Source organism: Desmodus rotundus, chromosome 4 (genome assembly GCF_022682495.2).
Source record: "Desmodus rotundus isolate HL8 chromosome 4, HLdesRot8A.1, whole genome shotgun sequence".
NCBI classification, from domain to species: domain Eukaryota; kingdom Metazoa; phylum Chordata; class Mammalia; order Chiroptera; family Phyllostomidae; genus Desmodus; species Desmodus rotundus.
Genome location: NC_071390.1, coordinates 41,396,065 through 41,417,050, shown reverse-complemented (window position 1 = coordinate 41,417,050; position 20,986 = coordinate 41,396,065).

The following is a 20,986-nucleotide window of genomic DNA, read 5'->3' as shown; positions in this document are numbered from 1 at the left end:
AAACAAATTAGAATATGCACTATAAAATATTTCTGACATTACACAACATTAAAGAAATTTAAAGACAAATGCCAACTGAGAAACAAAATTCAATAGTGTGGTAGTCAAAATTATTCCTATTTATATCAATTAGATGTATAGATTTCAAAAACATGAAAAAGGAGCCAATAAAAATGCAAATGGCTAATAACCATGTAATTGTTACCATTGGTGTTTACCTAGATATTGAAAAAGGGAGCAAAAGGGACTTAGACATTGAGCTTAATAACCTGGAAGAAGGAGCCTGCTTGCTATCGAGGAAGCTACAGCTTCTCATGAGACAACAGCATTGCTTTGCCAAGGAATTAACACCCCTCCCTTCCCCCCTTAGTACTGGATCACTTGGGCCTGGTCCATCCCAGACCCAAGCTCCTGGATATCACCTCAGGGGAACAAAGAAGCTCTCTCTTTTTCATGTGACCTGTGTTCGTATTGTACAGTCACCTGTCCTCTCCATGGCCTCCAGGAGGGAACCTGAATACCAAGGCACAGCAATGGACTACAACTGGAAACACAAGCTAAACCAGGCAGATGCTGGACTGGACTGGGCTTTAATACAGAGCATAAACTCTGGGCCTTCATCCTGATGCAACTGAAGACAAGATTGGGTTTTTTCCATGGCGAGACAGACAGAGACAGGCCATTGGGAAGTCAGGAGGGAAAACCCCTTAATTTTACATCATCGGTAAATCATACCACAGAGCCCCATCCTCCCACGCAGGTCTCAGGAATTCTCTTCCTTTAGAACCCCACTTCCAGCGATAACATAATAAGACTCCCAGTCTAATTTATTCAAAGAAATAGAATTTTAAAAGGTGAAATTTTATGTGTCTTCTATTTTATTAGAAAATCTAACAAAATGTACAATACAAAATTATATTTATAATGTTTGAAAGAAGATTCCCTTACAATCTATAACTGGGGGGTTTTAATCAATGCCTATACTTAGATTACCATTTGCCATTGAAACAGAAATTAAATATTCATATACACTTACTCAACATTTTCTTAAAATTTATCATACAAAAATAATTTGTAAGTGGATTAAAAAGTCATTTGTAAAATTGCAATATTTTTCATATTAGAACAATGTTTCTTATAGAAGACTAGTGGCCTAATTATTTTGTGTCCTTAAACAGAATAGTATGGGTCCCTTGAAATGATGTACTATGTTCACATTTATCACATATATAGTAATATATTTGAATGGAAAAATCTAGTTACAGAAATAATATGATATATTGTATATGTAAAAAGAATGTGAAAAAAACAGCATGGTTTTCTGTAAGGAATAGTACAATATGAATAGGTTAGAATGAGTACGTTACGATACCTTTTTGCCCTATCAGTACATTGTAATCACTTTACTTTTAATGACTCAGCATCTGTAACTTAAAATGGCAAACTTATAAACTCTTGCCTGCACTCAAGGATGGGGAGACAAGGAAAAAGGAGGAGAGAAAACTCCACACGAAATGGCTGTTCACGGGTCCCTTTCCTTCGCTGCAAGTGTGCTGTGAGCACTTAGAGACTGTTCCCTGAGCACACTGGATGGTGCGATGTTCCAACAGAGAGTTGTCTGATGTTTTGTGAGCAGAGGCTGTAAATGCCTGCAAATTGATGCTATTCTCCAATTCGGGTTATAAAGGGGAAGCAGATGTTCATGTGCAACTAACCCAAACACATTGAGAAAGGCTACAGACATTTTCCCATTTCAATTACCATAATTTAATGTCTGGAATACATGCCCAAATGCTTTTCATGGCAGAATTTCAGCACATCCCCTGTAATGCAAACCAAGTCCCCACGCTCTGTATGTATTGCTCATTTTCAGAGATGAAATCATTACACTGAATATGAGTTCAAAATGTTCTGAAGTGCTTTTGTTGGTATATTTTCAAAGATTGCAAAGGTTTGTTACCCTGTAATTTTCATTATAGATTCCTTATAAGAGTTTTTACTTTCTAACATTTTCATACTGTGACTTTTTGCAATTGCTACAGTTTAGTTGAATTTACCAGACCAGTTCTCAAGTAATTATAATAAAGTCCTGTTATCTGACGCTTCTCTTTTCAGAAAGTTGCCATTAAAGGGCAAAGAGACCTTCTTTCGGAGCATGTAAAATGATTAACAATCTTAAATACGAGCAATTTAGTGCAAACTGCAAACTATTTTCTTTTTTTAAGGTAAAAAAAGAGCATTATATTAAAATAGAACACAAAAATGAAAAGAATGGAAATATTCACAGTGGTTTATGTACAAAAACTTAAAATGAGTATAATTCATACATATGTACATCAAAATGTATTATCAACAAAAAAGTGTTAGTCATTTATTATTGGTGAATATTCTGAAAATTTTGCATTTCTCGTAGCATCTGTATTTTATAAAGTTTCTGTTAATTTGCATTAAGAAAAATTCTAAGTACCTGAGGTGATATAGAAAGTAGGCTTTGAAATAAAATTTAAAGAAATATAAAACTTATACAAAATTTTGATGTTCTCTCTCTAATACCTCAAACTGAATAATTGCTTATATTTTAATATAGTCATGTATTTTCATAAATAACTCATATAGTAATATAATATATCCATTGCAAGAACAACAACAGAAAAAAAATCTCACAACAAGAAAGTATTTGGATTTTTGTGTATTTCTTTAACATAGTTTTTGTTTGTTTTTATTTATTTGTTGATCATTGGAAAACCTAAGAGTTGTGGGGGGTTTTTTTAAGGAGAAGAACATTCATAGGGAAAGTAATTGAACATTACAACTATGATAAGTCTTTTCTCCCTTACCTTCAGTTCTTTCTTCCAATAATGAATAGAGTTACCTATACATAATGTATTTGACTAGTTAGATTTTACAGACAAAACAGGGGTAGTGTGTGTGTGTTGAATGAGTATTTATATAAAATGGTTTTATACAGTGTTTTTGTCTGCTCTTCATTCACTAAGAACATTTGCTTTTAATATTTTCATCATTAAGTGACTGCATATTTTTCTATTGTTTGGCTCTAGAGTAGTTTAATAGAACCCATATTGTTAGAAGTTTTGTTTACTCACTTTCAGTGTTTTAACTTACAATTTAATCAAATGATTAGTCTCTGTGCGTACATGTGAGCGTATTCACTAGATATATTTTTGAAGGAAAAATTTCCTGGTCAAAAGTAAAAACTTCTTCTCCTTTTTAAAATTTATTTATTAATTTTAGAAAAGAGAGAGGAAGGGGAAACAGAAAGAAAGAGAGAGAGAGAGAGAAGAGAAAGATCACTTTGTTGTTCCACCCATTCACGTATTCATTGGTCGTTTCTTCTTTTTTCATGCTTGTTGTTGTTTGATGTGATTATTATTGATATCATGTTTTTTTCTTTTCTTTTTACATTTCTTTTTCATTGTATTTTTTCCATTACCATTTATCCCCCTTATACCTTCCTCCTTATTTCTTGTATGTGCCCTGACTGGGGATGGAACCCACAACCTTAGCTTATTGGGATGGTGCTCTAACCAACTGAGCTAACTGACCAGGGCTCAAAATCACAACCTTTAAAAAATATTTTGATATATAGTGTAAAAGTGTTCTTAATACATTTTAAATAATATATACCAATATATCACTATAGTAGTTCACATATCTTTGCTAACAATGTATTTTTTATGATTAAAATAGTTTAGGTAACTATGATTTTAATCTGTATATATTTTTTGCCCTTGATCTTTGCAGTCATTTAAAAGTCATTTGCCTATTTTGTGCGTGTTGCATATATGTGTATGAAACAGCCTGTTTATGTCCTCTGCTATTTTCTACGAGATTATTTGGGTTATTTTTCCACATTACCTGTAAGAAATCTTTATGTACTAGAAAATTAGTCCTTGTTAGCCATATTCTTTGCAAATATTTATTTCCTATTTTATTATTCATATCTTTGTGTCCTGATTCCCTTCAAAATAAGAATTTATTGACCTGGCCACTGCTCTGAGCACTGTCGGTGGAGAGTCTTTAGCTTTCAGTCCTCTACACATAGCCTCCCTTCATTTCATTTGCTCTCTGCAGGGCAGGCCCTTCTGGAGGACTGGTATTCAGGGGCTGATTCACGTTGGGGTATAAAAGGCCCAGAAATCTGGCCTAATATGAGCCAACTCTAAGGTCCTCCTAGGATCGGCTGACGCTGGCATTGGGTTTGCATTTCAGTTTAACTTCTCTCTCTGTCCTCACATATTTCCTTCTTCCCTCAACAGATGCTGTTCCCAAGGACACTTCTTAATAAACACCCTGCACACTAAATTGTGAACCAGAATTTGCTTCCCAAAGAGTACAATCTGTGTCCTCCCCCGTCATGCATATGACATTTACAGATACACTTGAGACCCCCTTTATATTCTTCCTCAATCCTATATCTGCCCATCCAGAGTTAAGTTCATCCCTGTGTCCACATATAATATTATATATTTTTTATTAAATATATCTAAAAATAACTTAAATTATACATTTTTATAAATTTTACTAAAAATCAGAATTATCTTCTGGAGGGTAAGCCCCTTGTAATACAGGCTTCCCCCACAAAGTGAGTGTTCTAGGAACCCATCTGTATCAGTGCACCAGCTGGTGTTGTTGTGAGAGGCTGTGTTTGGCTTCAGTGAATTTTTTTTTAATACTCTTTCAACGTGTTTGCCCTTTCCATGATGGGTGATTTACATGAACAGTGCACAGCAGTAAAATTTTGTTTCCTATTGGGGAAAAATGTGGTGGAAATGGTTGTTGTGCTACAGATCACTTACAAAAAAGGTGCTCTGAGTAAATCACAAGTTTACAAATGGTTTTCCCATTTTAAACAAGGTGAAATGTCAACTGACGATCAACCTTGTTCCAGGAGTCCTTTGACCAGCCAAACTGAAGAAAATGTAGTAAGAATTTGTCAAGCCATGTTGGAAGCCTGCTGGTCAGACTATTGATGAACTTGTTGGGTTGACTGGGATGTCGGAAATCCTGTCAGTGAATTTTCTGTGAAGATTTAGGCATAAGAAGAGTTTCAGCAAAATTCATGCCTTGCTTACTCACACCTGAACAAAGAGAAAATCACCATGCTGTGAAGGAGCAGTTGGAGGCTAACCCCAATTTGTTTTTTTCCAGAGTCATAACCAGAGATGGACATTGGTGCTGCAGTTAGCACCCCGAAACAAAACGACAGTCTAACCAATGGAAAACTGCCACATCCCACCACCCCCCAAAAATGTGGGAGGGATTGTGCACTCCAAATGTGTTCCTCCAGGCAGAACACTCAACTAAAGTTTTTATATGGAAGTTTTGAAAAGGTTGCATCACAATTTGTGGAAGAAACATCCCGAGTTGTGGCAAAGAGGTGATTGGTTCTTCCACCATGACAAAGCACCTGCCCACACCTTGCTGTGCACTCAGCAGTTTTTGACCAAAAACTGAAAACATCATGACCCCGCCCCCCACCCTCCCTATTCACCTTATCGATCTTACCCCCAGTGACTTTCTTTTGTTTCCCTGGTGAAAAAAGTCCTTAAAGAGAAATGTTTTGCTGATGTGGAAGAGGTGAAACAAACAATGGCAGAAGTGAATTAAGCCAGGTGGTGAAAGGCAAATACCATATGATCTCACTTATAAGAGGAATCTAATGAATAAAATAAACTAATGAGCAAAACAGAACCAAAGGCATGGAAATATAGAGCAGACTGATAGCAGCCAGAGAAATGGAGACGGTGAGTAATGGTGTAAAAAAGGGAAGGAAGTAGTCAAAAACACGTATGAATGACGTGTGGACATGGACAAAGGTGTGGGGACTGACTGTGGGAGCGGGGGTGGGTGGTCAGAGGAGGACCAAGGGGGGAATTGGGACAAGTTTAATAGAATAAACATAGGTTGAGAAAGTGGCAGAAGCACTAAAAGGCAGCAAAATCAATGAGTTCAAAAACTGTTTTGAGCATTTGAAAAAAAGTGTCTTGATAGGTATATTACATAAAATGGAGAGTACTTTGAGGGTGACTGAAGTTTAAACACATAAGAATAACTACACAATTTTAATAAATAAATAGCTTTTTGCCCCTTCTATATATATATGTCTATATATAATATAGAATATAATTTTGAACACTTAAATTTTTCTAAAGCCCTTATCAAAATATGTCAGCACTTAATTGTTCTCACTAACATTCCCTTAAACTCTTGATGAAATGGTCTAGCTCATTTATTTTACCTGCTATAAGTATTCCATCACATAACCATATCTGCTTTCCTGCTAATGGTCATTTAAATTGTTTTCTGTTGTTTACTGTTAGGAATTTTTTTTTGTCAACCAATGTCCATGAGTGTCTCTAGGTATGTATATGTGTGTGTGTATATATACACTATGGTATACACACATATCTATACCATAATATATATACTAGGTGTGGAAATGCTTGTTTATAAGAGATGGATATAGGGAACTGATTCACATGGTAGTGGATAATGTAGCCCAGCCCTGATTCAGAAAGCTGGCAGTGATAGGAGACTCACGAGTTGGAAAATTTTAGTTTAAGGTAAAAAGTTATAAGCCTAGCAAGTAATGTATATGCTAAAGCTTTTGTTTCAGAAACTACAGATAAGGCCCATGCTGGCTCCTGGGAAAACAGCTGATCTCCTGGGCACTGCTAAAAATGACTACCTGGGGACAAGTTGGAGGCATCTGGACCTTTGTGTTCCAGGGAGAGACAGATGACAGAGAATTGCCCAGGACAGGAATGTTGCAGTTTCTTTCACCTAATCCTCCCTGAATTTCAAAGCCCTCACCTTACCTTGTCTATTCCCTGTTATAAAAAGTCTGGCCTGGAAAGAGAGGAGAAGATGGTCTGTTAGGATATGAACCCACCATTTTCTCAGATCGACAGCCATCTGAATAAAGCGCCCATAAAGATTCAGTCACTGTCATTGTTTATTGGGTTTGGTAGTGACAGGCAGCCCGAACTTCGGTGTCTTTTCCAGTTTCAGCAGGAGTGAGGCGGCACAAAGGAGCCAGGCCCACAGATCAGCTTTCTTGTGGGGAACCAGGCCTGCATTGTACCTCGGCTGCTTTGAGGCTTGCTTTTGCTAAAACTCCTTCACCCCAAATTGAGGCAGCAAATGTTTACTTCATATCTTTAAAGTAACTTTCTAAAGTCTCTGCTAAACCTCCCAAGGCTGGAGTGTAACCAGTTCGACCACTTTTCCCCTTGCATTTGCAGCATCCTTTTCTTTGAAGTAATCAGCAACATCCTTTCCTTTGTTACCTGTAAAAGGTAATCACCTAAAACAAACCTGTGCATAATAACTGAGGACCATCCTGGAGGTAATGTGCCCAGAAAAGCAATGAAAGCCTGACCAGGCAGGGATTGAGACGCTCTCTCACTCAGAGAGTGGCACTGCGGTCCCTTTCTCTCCACAGGACTTCTGTGGTCCGTGTGAACTTGTTCATTGCAGCCACAAGACACGGACCCCTCTGGTCAGAGTCGCATCAGATGGGAATTGCTACTGTTACTCAAAAATTCCAAATTTCTTAAAGCTGAGATCTCACAATTGTCATAATATTAAAACATGTTCTCCAAACAATTCCTTGCCCATCCATTAGATAGGCAGTTGGATGGAAAAAAACATCTTCTGTTAAAGTAGATGCTAACTGCACAGCAGGTGGAAGATGAATTTGTGACATTAGCCCTATTAATGATAGCACCGTCATCCCAGTCCCTGAAGTGGGACATTTGAAAGCCACATTTGGAAGGCATTAATTGTCTTATAATGATTTTTTAAATATTCACTGCTTATCATTGAGCCTTCTTTTTCTCTATTAACCTCATAAATCTCATGCTGTAATAAGTTTGAGGTCCTGGCCTATTTTTTTTTTCTAAGCACCATTAGCTTCTCTGTTAGAAAAAGTCTCCAGGCTATTTAGGAGCTATTTGGCTCTTTTAAGATCTTGAAATTCAAGGTATTTCTGCACTTGCTCTCTTCAATTATTAATAAAACAAGGGAGAAAGCAAACATTTCCAAATTATGTTTTTTTTCAAATTTTAATTTGTGAAAGGATATGAAAACTGGGTTCTGCACCTCCTCCCTGTTCCCAGACATTAAACTCTGCCTGGTCTCCCTGCATTACTATCTCAGTGAGTGCCCTTCTCTGGGAGACAGATGGGCCAGGCAAAAAGTCCCTAATGGAGTCTCTGCAGACTCTTTACTACACCATCCCTGATTTCTCTGTCATGAACGGCTCTTACCGGCTGAATCTCCTCTCAGGTAACAGCTCTTCCTCACACTATAATTAATAACTGAGGAATATCTAATGTCTGCCTCAAGCCTGCTCCAACTGAAATAGCTGGATGTTGTTCTTTAATGCAGGTTCAGATCCTTCCTACTAGCAGGTACGTGGGTTTCTGCACAATTGGCTGTCATTAAGCTTCCTGTGAGAAGCATGTGAAGTGGTTGAGTAAGAGACCAATCTGAATCCCGACTCCACTACTCTGTGCTTGTGTTCCTTCAGGCACATCAATCAGCTTTTCTTTTCACATTTTCAATTGCTTTATCTGCAAAGTGACAATATTTAAATCTGTCAGGCTATTTTTGATAATTAACTAGAAAAATTCATGTGAAAGTTTCTAAAAGAGTGCCACACAGTAGTCACGTAATAAATTGTTTCTTCTTTCTTGGTTTTGCTTCTTGTTTCATCTATCTGGCATTTCTGAAATTATTTCTCATGTACTTTTAATTGAAAGATAAACTTAATTTATTTAAAATATTCACAATGAATTTAAAATAGCAAAATATGAGATTTCAAATGCTGATATACTAAAATAACTATAATTGTTTACTTTTGCATCCAATAAATTATTTTATTTTTGTCTATTTATAGGCATTGTAGACATTATGTTAATATCTCTGGATCTGTGGTATGTCTCACCACTTCTATTTCCATTCCATGGTGATTATATTTCCAGTATGTTGTATTTCTGACACATATCCTTATATCTCAGTGCCTATAGGGTCAAATACAGGGGTGGGCAAAGTAGTTTTACAGTTGTGAGTATATGAAACAGAGCTTATTCTTGCATTATGATTTATTAATTATTGTATTTGTTATTATTTACCTACTCTTGGCAACTCCTGTGTTTGTCTCGTGAACTCCAGTAAGATTTCCAGTTTCTCACGTTGTGTATACACACCAGGTAACTTTATCATGTTTTCCATGACTTGGCTCTTGAAAAATGTTTTATTATTGTATGATGAGTGCCCACTAATGGTCATTTGGAAGTGAATGCATTTATGACTGTCTGATTTATATGCATTTTTATCTGGTGATTAAAACTTCTGGTGAAGTTTTAGGACTAAGTCAGTTTGTTTTCAGATTACTTCCTTCCTTGTAGAAAACAAAAGATTCAGATAAATAGGAATATATTTATCCATGCTGTTGGAAATATATGCTCTTGAGAATGCAGCACAAGAAATAAGTACACACTTATATAAAAGAAATCAAAGCGTGTCATCTAAATGAACTTTGAAAATTAGGAGGGAAGCTAAGAATATGTCACATTTGTGGGTAAATGTTTCAAGAGAAAGAATGTTTATACAATATTGGATATGCTATGGACCATATTACCATTGCAAAACATATGTTCTATGAAAGTAAAAGAACATAAACCCACTATATAGATTAAAATAGCAAAATTTGGACTCGCATGAGAGAAATGTTCAACTTCTAAACTTTAACAAATCCATAATGAACTTACAAATTGAGAATTAACACCTGTTCTGGATCATTATCACTAGTAAAGTGCCAAGTGGAGACTTGTTTGTATGTGGGAAGTGCTATTATTCTTCAAGGTCAGCTGCTAATATGTATCATTTACATAAATGTTTCTATTAGCAGCTTCATATCAATTTTGGGGAAAAAAAACAGGTAGAGTATGACTTATTTGCCAATTTTTTCCACTAGGATAAATTAGGAGAGTTATTTACCCAGAGTCACTGACCAGAAAATCTCCACAGCTGTAACCAGGATAATACCACCTTGGAACAAAGTGATGACAGATGGGCAAAGGATGCCTAATGAGTAGCCATATTCAGAAGTATACTGGGTACTAGCCATGAGGACAACAAGGGTGTTGGAAGAGTTGTCTCAGCACTGTTCATGAGGGATTGGACCAAATTAATGAGCCTCATTGATTTTTCTTCTCTGTGGATCAGAAACACTCTGCCAAGTAGGTTCTCACAGTATAACACCGGGAATGAAGATCCATAATCAATGTACCTCTATATAGCAATGTGTCCCCCATACATACCGATGACAAGTTTCAGTCACATGGAAGGACAAAAGAGATAAGAAGCAAAGAATGGGTCAAAAAGGAAGGAAGGAGGAGGAGAGATAGACACTGCAGAGGCAGTACTGTATTTCTGTCTCTGTGTAGTAAGTACCCCAAAAACCAGTTTTGACAGATTACATATTGTTTAGTTTAGATGCTAGTGATGTGTAGAAAACCTAAGGAATAGTTGCCAGTCAGAAATATTGTAGTTTAATTCCATCAGTTAAAGAATCTCACACATTTTTAGTGTTCTTTCAGGGGAGGAAAACTTTGTTCCAATTAAATTTTAATTTTGCGAAAATTGCATTTACTTCAATGTAGCAATATTTCAGATATTAAAAGTATTTACCCCAACTTGGAGCCAACAACCTGAGCAAAACATCTTTATTAGGAAAAGTTGATGATTTTTGATACGGAAAACACTGGTTACAGATGTAAAAATAGGTCTTTTGCTGATGATCAGAAGGTAAAGAACTGTAGATAAACATTCATTATATCAAACCAATTCTTTTAAACCCATGTTTAATATCCACCTGGTGCAAGGCGACATGATGGACACCTTAACAGATGTGGATGTATAAGCTATGATCACTGATCTCAAAGAGGTGAAGTCTCACAGAGGAAATGATATATATAAAATATAAAATATACAATATATAATATATAATATACAATATATAGTATATAAGCAATTGCATTATACAATATATATTATATACATTATATATTATAATAGATAAGCAATAACAACTCAGGATGAAAACTATATTATATATAATAATATATAAGCAATTGCTTATATATAGTATATATATATTATACCATATGTAAGCAATATATGCAATACATATATAAGCAATATAAGCAATATATTATAATATATATACTATATATAAGCAAATGCTTATACTATATACTATATGCTAAATGCTTATATATATACTATATATAAGCAATAACAGCTCAGGTTGAAAAGTTTTAAAGAACAGAAACAGAAAAATAAATGGCCATGTGCATTTAGAGAAGAGAGGGAGATTACGGGAAGGGCCAAATTAAAAGAAAAATTTGCTGCTAGAAATGATGTGATGGGTAAGCAAGCTTTCAAAAGATTGTTTCCTGCCCTGCCAGGTGGCTCATTAGGACATCTTGTACACCAAAAAGTTGCAGTTCAGTTCTGATCTGAGCACATCTCTAGGTTGTGGGTTTGATCCATGCCTGGGGCACATACAGGAGGCAATAGAAAGCAGGAAGCAATTGAAGAGTTAAAACAACAACAACAAAACAAAACAAAACAAAAAAGCTTGTTTTATGAGTGATCACACTGCCCCCAACTCACCCTCTGACAGATTCCGAATCTCCTTTTCTGACCAGTCCCCGCCCTCCTCCTGCATTCTGCTCCTCTCTGTCTTTGAGAAACAACGGTCAAGACCTGTCTTCAAAATAACCTCTCTGATGTAAGGGATTTGGATGCAGTAAAGTTTGCCAACACACGCTGTTTGAATTTGGAAGGTTATTTAAGAAGTTGCTGGAAAACTTCTTTGTTACTTATTAGTCCTTCACTGTAGGGCTCATGAAAAGCAGTAAGCTTCAAGTAGAGTACATCATGGTTACAACGATCAGCCACATAGTTTGACTTTCTTAGGAAAATTAGCCAAGTTAGAAGCAGTAATGAGAAAACAGATGCTGCACTGGGGACAAGTGAGAAAGAGAAAGAAGTGCCTCCTTATACTGAGTCCCTACTTTTATTCTATTATTTTAATGCAGCCTGTATGCTTTATTAAAATACATAAAACTTTCATTAAAATTGTTATATAACAACTGCATGAAGCTATATCATCCAAGCTTTCCAATGTGTGTTAATTTTGCTGTAACCTAGTTGGGGTGTGAGTGTGTGTGTATATATATAAATTAACCATAAACTATATATACATGCCCCCCATATATATACACACACACATATATATAAATTAACCATAAATCACTATGTTCTCTTCTAAGACAAGATAGTATATATAGAATTATAAACATGGGGTAATTAATTATGTTTTATTTTTTTAATTTTTTGGTTGACAGCATTTGAAGGGTGTTGGAAAGATTTCCGTAGTATATTTAAATAAATTTTGTAGACTGTCATCCCTTACCTCTATCACACTGCTAATTGTATATAATTACAGAAAAAATAAGTGGAAAAATACTTAAACTTTGAAGGCACATTTAATTTCAGTGAGATAAGTTATATATGTTTGGTCGTGGGTATTAATAATTTCTGTCACTTAGGGTTCTTTTTTACTTACAGCTACAAAGTCTCTACAAAATATTCTCATTAAACTACCATACATTCAGGTTCATTTCTTGGTTTGATTTGAGGTTAAAGTACAAAGGTGATATATTAGAAATTAAGCATTGTCAACTATTATATTAGGCAACTCCAAATTTCTTTAAATTTTTCAGAAAATATTTAGATTTACTGAAAACTTTCAAAGATATTACAAAGTTCACATATACATATACCTCATTCAGCTTTTCCCATTATTTGTGTTTTATGTGATTGCAGTACAAGCTAAGTTTTGTTAAAACTAATAAATTAACCTTGGTATTGACTATAAATTAAACTCCAGACTTTATTTAGATTTCACTGGCCTTTTAATTAATATCCTTTTTCTCTTATAGGGTCCAATCCAGGAAACCACATCGCATTTATTAATGTAATTCTGTGTCCCCAGTCTCCCCTGGCCTGTGACATTTTCTCAGATTTTCTGGTTTTTCAAGAGCTTAACATTCTTGGGGAGCTATCCAAATACCCACTAGAATGTCCTCTAATCTAAATTTGTCTAATATTTATCTCATGATTATATTGGGGTTATGTTTTTTAGAAAAAATATTAAAGAGATAAAATGCCCTTTTTATCATGTTATATCAGGGTATACATAGTATCCATATAACATCACTGGTTAAGGTAAATGTTTACCAAGTTTCTTACCAGTAAAGGTACTATTTTTCTATTTCTAAACTTAAATCTTTGGAAGTATGTCTTATGTTTAATCCACTTCCAAGAGGGAGGGGTATCAAAACCAGTCACATTTCAACATTGATTTCTAGCAAGTCTACTCTACACCTGGCCTGGAAAAAAATTTAGATCCACTGTAATTTCAGTATTCCATATATATAATTTTACACAAACACATATATACACTCATACACGTATGTGTAGAGGAAGAAACATATGCTAAAAATTGGGGAAATTAGTGTATAGGATAATTGGCATAATCCAGTTAGAATCATTCTTATTAATTAATCCTTAAGACTTCCACAGAGAAAAAATTAAAAATCCTTTTGCAATGTCTGCTTCTCTCAGAAATAATTTTGAGTCTACCACAGAATTCAAGAAGATTGCACTAAAGTAAAAATACAAAAACTAAGTTAGAAATCTATGTCCCCTTCAGAATTTGGCTGTACAATTAAAAATAAAATTACCTGCCGCAAAAACATTAAGTCAAAGCATCATTCCATGAGAAAACCTTTTCTAGAAAACCCTTCCCCACTCTGAGACTAATGACATCATCCCCGTCCCCAAACGCCCTGTGCACACTCTACCCCAGCACCCGCCAGGCTACTCTGTAATCACTGATGTTTTACTTCACTAAGTAGACCCTGAGCTCTTAGAGAATAAGAACCGTGTTTTGTTCACCTTTCTATGCTCAGGGCCTGATACATAGCAAATATTTAATTGTATTGATGTTCACTGAATAAAGGAACAAATACCCTATAAAATTTTCCTTGGTGAAAATTTAACCCTCTCCAAAGAAGTGTTTATATTTATAGTCAGTATCTTTGTAGAAATTCATTATATAATTTTATCTTTTCCTAAAACACAGTCAATAAGCTTGTTATTGCAACACATCTGATTCGAATAACACCTGCACAGAGTTTTTTAAAACACAACTCTCTGGTAGTGAGCGCTGTCTACTCTTTTTCATGTCCCACTGACTTTCTCTAAACTCAAGATTAGATTGCAGCTCTCAGCCTGCACCTATTTTACTTATGCTCCATTGTCTGAAAATTAATGTGCAGCAACCATGCTGGGCTCAATGAATCTACCTTTAGGTTGCTGTGTTCCTCTGCAAGAAGCCTATTACCCTTCTGTCTCTGTGAAGTCAGTAACTGCAGGAAGCTTCTGCTGCAGCTCAAAGTTCATTCAAGCCCTTTAGCTTATATATGTTTGTTCCCATCTTAAAGAGACATTGTTTTTTTTTTCTTCATGTGTTTTCTATTTATTAAGAATGCTGGTATTAAATATTGAGTATTTGCCACCAGGGTTTTTATATTTTCCTCAAGTTACCCTAGGTTACAATTCTACTAATGATACATGTCTTTTTTGTGTGAAATGAAATTCAAAGCTAAATATCCTATGTATGGAAGCTCATTTAGATGCAGTGTGCTGTGGGTCCTCTGGATCTCCATATAGTCCTTCTTCCAACTAATGATTCACTACCTTTATAACATTCCAGATAAAATAGTTCCCTACTACCTAGGTTTTCAAAAATGAGAACTTTCTTCAAATTCCAACACACTAACTTAAGTCTAAGAAGTGTTATCTTTATTTCACAGGAGAATTCGATAACAATTTTTGTGTCCTAAAAGTTGCATAATTATATAGAGCTAAAAGTGAATGCATGTGCCAAATTTACACACTCAGTGTAGTGTCCCATACCATGGTATGAAACACTAAGCCAAATTCCAGTATTATGATATACATGACGTAAATGCTTCAGCTTTCATCGGGGTGTTGTAACATTAACAATTAACATATAATTAGTTGGGACTGATTTGTTTTCTGAAAGCCCATGAACCAATCAGATTGATTGTAAGCCAACGTGATGCAATCACCAAAAGATTGTAGATTTCAAGAGCAGAGGGATGAAGCTGGCCTAACAGGGGCCAGAACCAGGGCCTAATTCTGTCAGTACCCTAGGAATCGAGGCATCCGAGATTCACACAGTGAGTGAAAGGCTTACATCCTACAGTTACCTGGTTTACATTATCTACATCGCAGTAACTCACATCCTTGGTTCACTTTGTTCCAATCAACAAGGCCTGAGATGTGGAGCCACTTAGCAAAAACATGGCCAGTTAAAATCAACCATTTTGTGTGCCAGAAAAAAATGAAAGGCATTATTTTGGGCTGGACAGGTCCTTTATGAAGGGATTGCAATAATGAAATTATAATGGCTGTTGCTGCCATGTCTAGATGGAACTTTGGCCCCTTACAAAGTTCCTGTGTCCAAGATAATTTAAAAAGCCCTCCTGGAGTACCTTATCCCTATCCATGAAAAAAAGTAATGGTTTCTGTTTTCTGTTGGAGTCAGCCAAGTCAGGACTCTGGCTGCTGGCTGTCATAGCTCCACAGAGGTGCCAACCACAACAAAGAGCTTTGCTTCAGCAGTTCTCTGCTGCTAAGCCTCCTTCACTCACACAACCTTAGTCCTCGTCAGATTGGAGTTGTCCCGCTGCTACTGATGTTAGCGGTAGCCAAGCAAGGATGTGACAGCCACAGGCCCTAGTGATGATGCTCTGAATGGGACCAAGGCATCTCCCTCTCTCCAATGCACAGATTTCTGTTGATTAATTCTGGCTACCAGTATTCTCGTGAAATGCAAAGGAAAATTTTTCCTTCCTTCCATTTTCTTTCTTAGGAAAAGAGTACAGAAATGGGTTTAGAGATAAACATCATCATATTTACATATCCAGTCTTTTATTTTTCTTATTCAGTGTGCCATTATCACGCAGAAACATTATTGTCTCACGACATAAGACATGGAATTAGTAATTCCAGAGGCTGAATGGATCTGCCCTGTTTTATATACTCAACTATCTCTTCCTCTGTCTTCTGTGATTATTATAAATATTGAATGACACAGTAAATATAAAAGTGCTTCAAATCTGTGGTATTACAGAATTATAAATATTTATTATAAGAAATTCCTGTGAAGATAGTATCTTCTTTGTTCTTATATAGTCACTCAGTTTTCTTCCTAATATTAGACTAAATTGTGTTTCCTTCCTACTTTGTTAACAAAGTAGGGTTCTCTCAGGTAGAAAAATTTCTAAGGAGTGGGATCCTCAGCATTGTTAAATGCTCAAGAAAATATTTACATTTAAATCTTACTTTATTTTCCTAGATCTTTTTATCAGTGTCTATGTCTCTGAATTCATTGCTAATATAGTAGGCCAGACTGAGTTTCTCATTACTCATCTCTCCAAACCAAGTATGGAAAACCTCTAACTTAGTCATTTGAGACCATCAGACATGCACACAACAAAAGAAATCTAGAAAATGACCTCAGGACAGTGTGGCTCAGTTGGTAGGAGTGTCATCCCATAACCGTAACTGAAGGGTTGCGGGTTTGACTCCTGGTCAGGGCACATATCTAGGTTGCAGGTTCCGTGCCTAGTCCAGATGGGTACAGAGGCAACCAGTCGATGCTTCTTGCTCGCATCCATATTTCTCTCTCTCCCTTCTTCTTTCCCTTCCTCTCTAAAACAATTGGGGAAAAAATGTCCTTGGATGAGGATTAAAAAAAAATCTAGAAAACAGCACCAAGAGAAAATAGAAAATGTGATATATTCAGTTTCATTCGTAATAAATGAAATATGTACTATAAACTTGGCAAAAACAAAACATGGTAACATTCAACACTGGTCTGTGTGTGAAGTTTTTGTTGGAATATAAGTTTATTCGATCTTTTCATGAAGCAATATAAAACTGTGTGCCAACGGTCTCTAAAATGCCTAATTTTTCGAACTAGTAATTATAGTTGAGTAAATTTCTCGTAGGGAAAAAAAATCAAAACCCAGGCAAAGATTTTTGATAGTGCATTATGTGCATAGCAAATGTTTAACAATAGGGGAGTAATTAAAACAATCATGTTTAATCCATATAATGAAATATTGTCCAAAATTAGGATTATGTTCACAAAACATTTCAATAAGTCAGGGAAATTATCTGGAATAATTGGTGAGAGAGTATAAAAACATCTACATTATTCTTAGCTTGTAATCACCTGTCCTTTGGACATGCGAGCACCATGACAGGTGCAGTGTGGAACACATTACACACTTGTTGCATTTAACCCTCTAAAACTACTTTTATGGAAGAATTATATGGATCATTTTGACTAGGCTTCAGCTGTCCTGATATCTAGTTAAAGATTGTTTCTGGGTGTGTCTGTGAATGGTATTTCTGGATGAGATCAGCATTTGAATTTATTATATGTTGCATAAAGCAGATTGCCCTCCCCGATGTGGGTAAGCATCACCAAATCCATTGAGGGCCTGAATAGAAAAAAAGAAAAAAAAAAGGTGAATGACAAGAGAATTCATTATCCCTCTGCCTGATGGTCTTCTAGTCTTGAAACTGGTATTCTGGTCTTGACATTGGTATTTGTGTGCTTTCAGACTCAAAATGAAACTTACATCACTGGCTCTCCTGTTTCTTAAATCTTCGGATTGCAGATTTGGGGATTTGTCAGCTTTCATAATTGTGTGTCAATTACTTATAATGTCTCTTTGTCTCTCTCTCTATGTTAATGCTTCTACGTGTGCCCTGAAGGAAAGCCTTAGTTCCAATAGCTACAGAGCTGAGATTGCTAAAAATCCAACTCAGAATCTCATTCTGCAATGGAATTTCAATGCAAGTTGAACTTCCAACCCCACACAGTGCCTATGGTTAAACTAAGGTCATCTGTTGGGTAAGAGTCAGATCTTGTAAGTTAGAGTGGGCACATGTGAAAAGACCCTGACAAAGCTGAGGATATCATGCCCCTAAACTCTGATGCATCTTCTCTGCCAGTGGAAGCAGTTTCCCTACCCACCATGGAAACGATCCCCTCACCCCTGGCAGAAGTAGCTTACCCACTCCCAATAGAAGCAGCTTCCTCACCCCTAGTGGCAGAGGCTCACAACTCCAGTTTGAGAGGTTAACCGTGCCATTGCCTGGGAGAACTGGAAAGACCTCCTTTGAGACAGCTGTCCTGCAAGACAACACAGGTTTTACTCAGGACCCACCCAACCAGCCACCAGACTGAAACCCCAGCAGCCCCCTAAAGATGAAGTACAGTGTGATCCATGAGGAAGTGCACGAAAATACAAAACAACTACCTGAGCTTTCTAATTTAATCAGACAAAAACCAAGGCAATGCATTTTGAGGGCATGCAATAATGGTAAAAGGAACATAAAATTGGATCAAGCTGAAATTAGTAATATAGTCTTACGAAGCAGAGATTCTGCATTTACTTTTGCAGTTCAAAAAGTTAAAAAAAAACTGTAACATTTTATTTAGTTGAGTAAACATGATCCAAAGGGTGACCCACAGTAATTGGAAGTGAGTAATCCACTCTGGTTTAACAAAGAGAAAGGATTTCAAAGTTTAGGGAAATAAGAATGTTAGACTGGATGTGTCATTTAAGATGATACACCCATGCTGAGAGGGTCTAGAAACACACCTTTCACCACTACGGTGAGAAATCAAATTGTGAAGGGAGCCTCAACGTTCTCGAAAAGCTCTGTGATCCCTCTTCTCTATAGGGCAGACCTTAAAGTGGGAACTACAGTAAATAGAGAAAAATACAAAAGAAGCAATTGGATCCCCAGGTGTCAAGGACCAATGGCAGTGGTCAACTGTCAAAGGCTAGGGGAGCATGGTCACTATAATGGACAGCACAGCCAAAGCTGCAGTCATAATAGCCTGACTCGCACAGGTATGTGGCATTGGCTAGCTGATCATGGTGTCCCTAAAAGTAAAACGATTAGAAAGTGTCCTTAATTCTTACTTGATATGTATAAGCAAAAAAGTTCTAGGTCAATGAATAAGTATCTAACCTGCAAAATTAAAACAGTCATGGTACTAAATGAGGGAGAAGAAGCCATGTCTTCCTGAAGAAGGTCCCCAGTACACTAAAAATGTAGAACTGTTAAACTCCCTTCCAGTCTTCCTCTAAGGGACCTGTGGCTTTTTAGCAAGGTAACTGAATAGGAGAAGGAAAATAATCAGACCTTTTTGAGGACTCTAGACACTGGCTCTGAACTGATAACTAATTCGAAATGGCCAAAATCTTCATGATGGTCCACCCCGCAGAAGGCACTAGTGTAGGTCAGGTGATCAATGAATTTTTAGCTCCAGTCCATGTCTTACATGGGCCCAGTGGGTCCCTGAATTCCATTGGCAATGGTTATTTCCCCAGGTCTGGAATGCATAATTTAAACATGCATACTCAGGAGCTGAAAGAATCCTCACACTGGTTTGCTAACCTGTGAAGTGAGGGTGCTTATGGTTGAAAAGGCCAAGTGGAAGACACTACAACTGCCTCAACACAGGAAAAAGTAAAGCAACAGCTATACTACATCATTCAGTTCTCGAGGGATAGCTGACATCAGTATCTGCATCAAAGACTTGAAATTTTCAGGGTTGGTGATTACCGCTACCTCCCCATTCAATTCGCCTATTTGACCTGAGCAGAAGTGAGATGGGTCTTGGAAAACATCAGTAGATTATAGTAAACTTTACCAATTGCAGCTGCTGTACCAGATGTGGTTTCATTGCATGAGCAAAATTAACATATCCCTGGGTATCTGGTATGCTGTTATTGATCTGGCATATGCTTTTCTCTCCATCCCTGTTAATAAATCTGCCAAAAGTAGATAGAAACCTACCTGAATGGGCAAACAATGTGAACATATAAGGGTTCCCTATGAATGTTCACCAAAAGGTGACCTTAGCTGAGGAGAATTTAACAATCCCAAGTGGTTAGGATGGCACATTCTGTGGACACCAGTCACCTTTCCCCAGCTACCCCAGTCATCACCTGATGGGCTCATAAACAAAGTCACAAGGATGGAGGTTATTCTGAGCTCAGCAACATGGACTCCCAGCTACCAAGTCTGACCTGGTTATGCCTGCTGCTGAGTGCTACTCTTTCAACATTGAGTTCTTCATAGGGCATTATTGCGCAGGGTGATTAGGCAGCTTTCTGGTGGCAAGCAGACTGATCACACTGGACCATTGCCTCATGGAAGGGGCAGCATTTTATTCTGCCTGGAATAGATACCTACTTTGTATTTAGGTTCACCTTGCCTGAATGCAGTGCTTTGGCCAAATCCACTATTTGTGGACTTACAGAATGCTAATCCACTGACATGATATTCACAAAGCATTACTTCTGATCAAAGAACTCACTTCACACCAAAACAAGTGTGGCCATGGGCCCATGCTCATGGAATTTGTCGATCTTACCACGTTCCCACCATCCTAGCTTGAAAGAATGATGCAACGGCCCTTTTAAGACTTAGTTAAAGTTGAAGTTGTTAGTGGATTCACAACGTTCTATCACAAGCTGAGGACAAACCTGACGTGAATATTTGAGAGAATGTGCAACATAGACATGTATACATTCTAAGAACTGCTAAATTTAATTTCCGTACAGCAGACATTCTACTTTCTGTGCTGTGCTACTCGGAATAGCATTTAGCAATAAACTAGCCTCGGGTAGAAATCCCCTGTGCGCTTTACTTGTTTGGGCTTTTAATTAAATTGCTGAAAGCAAACAATAATCCCCACCAC